Raw genomic sequence first — 9,048 nt, 5'->3', positions numbered from 1 at the left:
ACAGACTAAACACCAGGGTGACAAGTTAGTGCAGTGTGCAATACGGCTTTCATTGGTTGGCTTGATCAGTGTCGTGAACATTTGGGTCTGTGGTGTCTTATTACCTTGAGTGTCCACTAGTTTAACGAATACTGCTTTCCTTCTTAAAAATATAAACAGTACAATAAACACATACTGCAGACTAATGTATTTGTTACGATATCAGCCTTACATTACTACGGATGAAACAACAGTGAAGTAAAATGTAAGTAAAAAAAATAATGTGCTGTAGGCAAGAGCACACGTCACCTCCACGTTCATCCCCGTCACTAGAGCCTCTGAGTCTGCGATGGACGTGGATTCTATTACCCTGTAGACACTAGCATGAAAGACCATATATTTAAACCTTTCAAGGCCCAAGAACACATCTTTGACAACGCTTGCATAGGTGGTTTGGGTATTTCCAGGAGTAGTTCTTTGACCTTGGTGGTAGTGTGACAAAGCTTCTGTACCATGGACGTGAAAAAACACTAATCAGAACGATATTAATGTTCTTTCCGGTCTTTGGAAATAGCTGATGTGAGAGGCGGGAGCGTCTGAAAATACCGACCTCAGCGTTAAGGAGGGCGCGAGCCTGTCCGGCACGCGGCTCTTGAAGCAGTGCAGCGAGGCGGAGTGATCGAAGACCCGGAAGTGTGGACCGCGGGGAGGGATGTCTGTGAGATCGGCGGTGAAAGACAAGCAAGGACCCTCGCCTGCACAAAGCCCGGAATGCACACACACACACACACACACACACACACACACACACACACACACACACACACACCTGTGGATCCTGGGGAGTGTAGTTGCACGCACCACTCTATGTGGTGCCCGTAATACGCTGATGCGCCGCCACTCAAAACAGCCCGTCCGCCCGTCTCTGCGCCAGCTGATCTATGATGCTGTTGCTAGAGGCTCGGAGGTAGTAGTGCGGCAGCTTGGGCTCGTCGGGAATAGTCCCGAGAAATGAGTCGAGTTGGCGTTTAAATTTTCTACATTTTGGACCTCTGAGTTCCGAAGATATTTAGGTAACTCGTTAAGAGCCGAGGTCCTCTTGTCGCGAAGCTGTTCTCTTTTAGAGTCTTGATCCGTGTGCCTGCTCTGGGGTGCAATGGTGGTATATGGCAAAATCTTCCCAGTCGTTCGTGAATGTAAAAAAGTACACCTATGTTATTAACTGTGTTACCAATAAGAATCTTGTATATGTATATTATGATATATCTCTCCCTCCGTCTTTCTAGTGAGTAGAGATTGAGTGACTTCAATCTTTCCCAATAATTTAGCTTTCGACAATCAATAATTTTGCTGGTAAATGACCTCTGCACTGCTTCTAGCTGTTGCTTCTCTCCGACCTTCCACGGGCTCCACAGCTGACAAGAGTACTCCAACAAGGGAACAATGAGTGACTTGTAGAGTGTCATTATCGGGAATTTGTCACGTGTCTGGAAGGTGCGCAGGACCCATCCTGATTGACTGCGTGCTTTCTTCGTTACGTTGTTTATGTGAGTCGTGAAAGTGCCATCACAACTCATGGTAACTCCGAGGTCCCGCACATTTTGTTTGTTCTCGATATCAGAGCCGTCATGTGCTTTATATATGTATGAAGCGTTGGTGTTATGGGCATTCTTGTAGGTTAGGTGTTCAAATTTGTTATTGTTCAAGGACATGTTGTTCTGCTCTGTCCATCTGTAAAGTATTTCGAGGTCTTCCTGCAGCAATTCACGGTCTGCTTCTGTTGACACTTCTTTTATCACACGAGTGTCATCAGCAAATAAAGCGACGCTAGAGTGCTGCACATGTGTGTTATATCAGAGATGTATCAAAAAGAGTAAAGGGCCAAGCACAGATCCCTGTGGCACCCCACTTGAGACAGCGGATGACCGGGAAACTGCACCATCGACCGCTACTCGCTGCTCTCTGCCGGTGAGAAACGTATGCAGCCACACGCCGAGCTTACCCGATATTCCTAGGCTTCGCATCTTATGTAATAGTATTCCGTGGTCAACTTTGTCAAAAGCTTTGCGAAGTCTAGATACACAACATCCACTACTTTGTCTTTCGCTAGGGCATTAATAATTTTCTCATGATGGTTAAGAAGTTGTGTGAGGCATGAGCGGCCCATTCGGAAACCGTGTTGATCTTCGTTCATTTTGTCGTTGTCTTCCAGGTATTTTCCAACGTCCATGACTATTATTTTCTCGAGAATTTTCATTATGTGAGAAGTCAGAGCAACTGGTCTGTAGTTCTGAGCTTGTGACTTCGATCCTCCTTTGTAGATCGGTGTAATTTTGGCATGCTTTAATATCTGTGGTATTATCCCCTTGTCAAGCGAGTTCCTATATAAAAAGAACAAGGGGACACTCAGTTCCTTAGCACAGCTTTTTAGTAACTGTGCCTGGAATTCATCCGGCCCTGATGCTGCATTTGCTGCAACTTTTTTTATTGCTTCTTGTATGGTTGTGGGTGTGAAATTCAGATCAGTTTTATAGTCTGTATCATTGTTAGTAAAGAAAAATTCGCTAGGTGAGGCAACAACTTTATCCTGGCGGGGGATACTGAACACCCCATCATACTGTGTCATCAGCTCGTCGGCAATCTCCTGAGGATGACTCACCGTTTGCCCTTTAGCGTCTATCAGGGGGCCTATGCTGGTTCTTGTTTTTGATTTTGTAGCTGCGTACCTGTAGAAATATTTAGGGTTAGTTTTGATGTAAGATATAGCCTGTGCTTCCTTCTTTGCCATCTCGTTGTCCACAGATATTTTTAGTTTTGCTTCAAGGATGTTAATTTTGTTCTCAATTCTCCTTACCCTCTGTTCGTTGCTAGTTTCTCTCAACTTTCTTCGCAGCTTTGTTCGTTTACGCATCAGTACCTTGCGGTCTCTTGGTATGTTGTTGGGCTGCAACGCTAAGATTTTTTTTTTAGGGACATGTGCCTCAGAAATTTTTTTGCACTTCAAAATTATTTTCTTGTATTGTACCTCAGGACTGACATCCTTCAGTTCCTGTTCCCAATTCACTTGGTCTAGGTCTCTCTTGATGTTTTCCCAGCAAATGGTGTCGCTGAAATAATTTAAATCATTAAATCCCACTGTGGTTAGTGTAGCTTTTCTGTTATCATTATGGAAAGGCTTACTCAGTAAGTTTGTTGTGAGAGTTACGATGTTGTGATCTGAGAGATGTGTAGGTTGCACCATGAGCTCGAAGAAAATGTCTTCATTATTTGTCATTACAATGTCCAGGATATTATCTCCTCGAGTTGGCACATTAATGATTTGTGTGAGGCAGTGTTCCTCGGCGAGACGTAGAAGTGCCTCCGCCTGGTCACGCATGTCTCCAGCCCCACCGTAAACACTCTCAGCTTCCCAGTTGATGTTCGGAAAGTTCAAATCTCCAGTCAGCATTATAGTGGGAGTAGGTGAGTGCAAGCTATTTAAAATTGTGTTTATCTTCGTAAGAGGTTCATTAAATTTCGTGGTAGGACAGGCTGGAGGTCTGTATATGTTAACATAAACAATTTCGATTTGTCTTATGTAAATGATTTGTGCCTCTACGTATGAGTTTGACTCAGAAAGTAGAACTTCCGTATCTTGATTGCTCATCACATATGTCACAACTCCACCTTTTTTTCTTTGGTTGCTTCTATCTGTTCTGAAGTATGTGTAGTGCGGTATATTTATTTCTGCCTCTCTTATATTTTCGGTGAGGTGTGATTCAGTCAGGGATATAATAACAGCGTTATCATTATGTGCTATTTCCGCGAGTAATTTTGGCTTACCCCTGAATCCACGAGTTATGAGGCCCGCAATGTTAAGTGTTATTATCTTATATGGCCTATCAGTGGATGACTCGCCTGTTGTTGTGGCCATTGCTGAGTTTGCACGCTGTATTGCCAGGGAGGTGTTTTTAATTGCTGCACTATTTGTTGTTGTACTTGTTGCATCAGCTGTATTTGCTGCACTAAAAAATTTACTGTAGCTTTTAGTGAATCAGCTTGCGAAGAATCCAGGTTTGAGCAGGGCGCGTTTATCGGCGCTCTGATTGTTCCGGGGTTCGGTGCTTCGGTGTTGTAATGATGAGCCATCGGTGTTTTTTTTTCAGCTGCTCGTTCCGTCCTCTGCTCATTTCCTGGGTAACGGCGTGTACCTTTTAGGTGCAGTTTATTACATTGTAGATTAAAACACTCACGCCTCCTTTCAGAAGCAAAACATATAGCAGGGTGTAAATATTGACAATCTTTACCCTCTTTGCACCCTTTCACCGAGTCAAGACCAAATGCTTTATATCTGTTGCACAACTTGGGGTGGTAAAAAGGGCAGTTTCGACCCCCAACACCATATTTACAGCGGTTTTGCCTGTAGTGGAAGCATATTTTCTTTGTCTTTTTGGCGGTTTCTACTTTTTCCCCGCTGCTTACTTGCTGCTGTGTGTCGGAGAGACTGTGATGCCGCTCGGAGCCCAGCTCCGAACTGTGGCTCGACTGTTGGTCATTGATTAAAGTGCTCCTTGATGTAATTTCCTCATTTTTCTTCAGTTTGAATTCCTTTTCCTTTTCCAGCAAATCATACACCAACGCAAACGGTTTATCGCCAAACTCCTTTACGCAACCTTCACATGTGTACTGACTCCTGGTGTTAAAAAAATTGACGATGGCGTATACAGGTAGTTTTGTGCAGTCCGTGTGAAAAAAGTTTTTGCACTTTTGGCACCTCAGAGTCTCAAAAATGCATGCATTATTGCACACTGAGCAATGGGTTCCTGCGACGGGTAAATCACACTCAGCCATTTTCAAACACTGAGTTCACTAACACTGAGTTAAGGCGATGTGTACAAACACTGAGTTCACTAACACGAGCAAATTACGAGCACGTCCGTATTCCACGAAATCCAAACCCAAACTCACACACACACAGAGAACAAAAATACCCATAAAATAACAATTCTGGGAGATGGGGAGATGTCCTCGTGCATGGGTGGGACCGGAGGGCGGGGAGGAGGAGGAGGAGGGAGACAGTATCGACGGTCGGCCACCCAAACAACATGAATTGCGGCCACGAATCCTGAAGCCCTGAGTCGTGCCTCTCCAGGCGCGGGTCACTGCTGCGGCCAGGTCCCCAGTGACAAGAGCGCCCATCACCCTGACACACACACACACACACACACACACACACACACACACACACACACACACACACACACACACACACACACACACACACCGCACTTCCAGGACACACAAATCACCTCGTTTGTTTTTGCTTTATTGTTGTGGCGATAACTAAAGTCTAAAGAGCTTTTCACTGTTTGTAGTGCTCAGTAAAGTCTAAGAGGTTTTCAGGACATTGTATGAATTCGAGGTTTACGTCTAACTCGCAGAGAAAGCTATTTTAATATTGCATGACTTATAGATAGACGATGATTGATACGAGTGAATGTGTCTCAATCTGTGTTTATCTGTTTTTAGCGGTGTTTTCATTATTGTAAGTCAACTTGATCGCTGCCAACCTTAGTCCCACCAGTGCCACAGCCACAACTAACGTAACTGTCACAAACTGTTTCAGCTAATCAGTTTCGGTACACTCAGTTCCCACGCATATAAAGTATCGTGGCTCCACCTGTGAACACTAACCACACTACTCGGCTGTTATTCCGTGTCGGCGTTGACCAGTAACACCCCCATAGCTATACAGGAACACGCGGCTCCCTCAGCCTAACACAGCTTTGGACACATTAAGTCATTCCTAACGTCCTATCATTGTTACCATCATCACTAGGTCAAATCGATACCACAACCAAGTAACCTGTAGCCACCACAAACTATCAGCAAACCAGTTAAGGTACAATGATTTCCGACACATATACAGTACAGTAACTCCACCTTAAAACACTTATCAGCTATTCCGTGTACACCAGAGAAAGGAATGGCTCACGAAACTAACTATTCCGTGTAGTAGGCGTTGACCAGTAAATACCGCGATAGTTATACAGGAACCCGAGTCTCCCTTCAGCCTAACACAGCTTTGGATACATAAGTCCTTCGTGGCGTCTCTTTCAGCGTAACGAGGCGGCCGCAGCGCCACCCACGGCAGGAGACAATGAAGCGGCGCGTGCCCTCATATACCCTGCTCCGATCACAACAGCCCCGGAGAATCAAGCACCTCCCGCTATGTTGACAGATGAGTCGGTAAAGCGCTGCGCTGCCAAGCTTCACGGCCTGACAGGCGGCGGTTCGAGCCCCGCTCAGTACGGGATTTTTCCGCTGACTAGGAGTGGTTACTGTCCCCCTTGAGCAAGGGAGATGGAGTGTGTGGTGTATGAGGTCCTGGCAGTACCCAGAAATCGACTAATGACCCTTGCAGTTGCTCTAATTTGGAGGGTACTTGCTGGCGATTGCGAGTCCAACTCGTGATCAGGCCTTGGTGGTGAAAACACACACACACACACACACACACACACACACAAAGAATCAAATACATACAGCACATTAATTCATGCATCGTTTAAATTAAAACAAGGACCACTACCCTGGAATCATAAGCAATTGTAAAATAAACGGGTGCCATTGAGATTCACGTCCAAACAGTGCACACACGTAACACCTGCGGACACTGGAGGCGCCGCGCACGCCGTCTTGCCAGAGGTTTTCAGTGACGTCGCCTTTATTCCTTTTTTTTTTTTGAAGGACTGAGTAGAGTACAAGAGGTTTAATTAGGCGTTCCCATTCGCACAGTTAGCACTGAATGAATTCTGGGTGTTCAAGAGGAAAGTATCGAGACACCTCTATACCCTAAATTGACCTCTCTTTTGTCCACTCGTCTATACTCTCTCTTACAGAGGCAGTGATTGGAGGACTTTTTTTCTCAAATATTTTTTGCCCTAGAGCTATTTCCTTTACTGTGAAATAAAAAAGGTGATTGCAGCTGAGAACACTAACCACACTACATACTAGGCTGCCCTGAACATCCCTTGCCCTGTACGTAACATCACTGATTCGGTTAAGACTGTTTATCCGTTTACTGAGAACATAGCACATCACCGATAAAAGGCGATCTTAGGAAAGGCTTCGTGGCTGACGGAGGGACTGAGAGCCATATTATTAAACATTTCGTCGCCCAGCACACATCTGACAAGGCTTTCGTAGGAGTTGTGGGCCTTCCAGGAGTACGTATTTGGCCGTGGTGGTAGTTTGATCCTTCTTATGTACCATGAACCTAAAGCAACACGCATTAGAAACCAACTGACTACTTTTTGGCATTTAGAAATAGTTGACGTGTGAGTCGGTGGCGTCTAAGAATACCGACCTGGCAGCCTTGGGACACTGATTGGTATTTATACACGCTTCGGCCTCTCACATCAACTATTTCCAAAGGCCGGAAAGGAGATTAATCGGGTTTTCATGAGTTTTTTCACGTTCACGGTACAGCAAAAGGGTCGAACTACCACTAAGGTCATTAAAGTACCCGTGGAAATGCCCAAAACTCCTACAAAACCGTGTCAAACATGTGAGCGGACGCCGAAATGTTAAGAATATAGACCCAGCTTTAAACCATCCCAGACCTTCCTGCGCCACCTGTTGTCGGCCGCCTCCCGCTAACCCGGCGTTAGCGTCTCCCGATGGCCTGTTTTTTTCCTCGCTGCTGTTAAGGCTTCTTGCTATCTGAACGGCCGTGAGTTTAATCAGCGAAGGATAAAAGCACCCTGCATTCTTTTCCTACAAGGTCTTTGCTAACGTAACTACCGCCGGGGTGATGTAAAAAAATTAATGAATTCTGGCGTGGAGGGCGTCGTTTAGGCCGCTCCTTTGACCCGGGCATTCCTGATGAGGCGACGGCGCGCTCCCCTCGGGCCGCGAAGCATCAATCAGGGGCCATTGGCTGCGGCGGGAGGGAGCAAGGCGGACTGTTAAGGTGAGGCGCCTCGTATTGCCAGGCGCGACCGTCCCCACCGGCGCCGCCCGCACATGTCCTTCACCGTGTGTGTGTGTAATAATAATAATAATGATAATAATAATAATAATAATAATAATAATAATAATAATAATAATAATAATAATAATAATAATAATAATAATAATAATAATAACGTTGAAAACTTAAACAGCTGCGTCCATTCAGTGATGAGGAGGATGACAACAGCTGGTGGCGGCACACGTACCTACACAACTGTCCTTCAGGAAAGAAATAAGGTTAAGAGACAAGAATCAAGGTAGTAAGTCGGAGTACCATTGACAACCTAAACAGCTGCGTCCATTTAGGGATGAGGAGAATGGCGACAGCTGGTGGCGGCAAGCTTGAGGCCTCACAAACATACCTAACAACGTGCCTCGGATAGAGAACGCGTAAACGCTGCCTCCTTCACACCCGATGCGAGGGAAAGGAAGATATCATTTGTATACAGTTTACGAGAGCTGTCTTAAATTTTTTTACAGCAAAGGAAATAGCTCAAGGAAAAAAAAAAGGCCTGCAAATCACTGCTCGTATAAAAAAGAGTTAAGACGAGGGGCCAAAAGAGATGTCAATTTCGGGAGGAAAGATGTTCTGATACTCTCCTCTTGAAAGGTCTATAGGTCCACTAACTTTTGAAATATATCCTTGTCATTAATCCCATATTCGACGCTAGAGAAAGGAAGGTATCACTTGTATTTATAGTTTACGAGACCTTGTCTTATATAGGCCGACCGACTTCTGTGCTATATCCCTTTGTTCTTAGTCCCGTATTCTCCAGGCGCTCTAGGCTCTCACAATTGTCTCCCAAGGCCACAAGGAGGTAAGTCAGGTTCTCATGAGTGTTTTCTTGTATCGGAGACTGTCTTCTGTAATGTATCCCTTGTTCTAAGTCTCGTATTCTCAGACGCTTTCGGCTCTCATTAACAACCATTTCCCAAGGCCACAAGAAGATAAGTCGGGTTCTCATGGAGTACTTCACCATGGTGCAGAGGCCTTTGTCAAATTATCACTAAGCTCATATAAACTGTACATGGAAATATTAACACAACCTCTACGAAAGCTCTTTAACTAATGTGATA

This window comes from Eriocheir sinensis, unplaced genomic scaffold, assembly GCF_024679095.1.
Source record: "Eriocheir sinensis breed Jianghai 21 unplaced genomic scaffold, ASM2467909v1 Scaffold930, whole genome shotgun sequence".
Classification (NCBI taxonomy): domain Eukaryota; kingdom Metazoa; phylum Arthropoda; class Malacostraca; order Decapoda; family Varunidae; genus Eriocheir; species Eriocheir sinensis.
The sequence above is the reverse complement of the archived record's forward strand: the minus strand, read 5'-3'. Positions refer to the sequence as shown.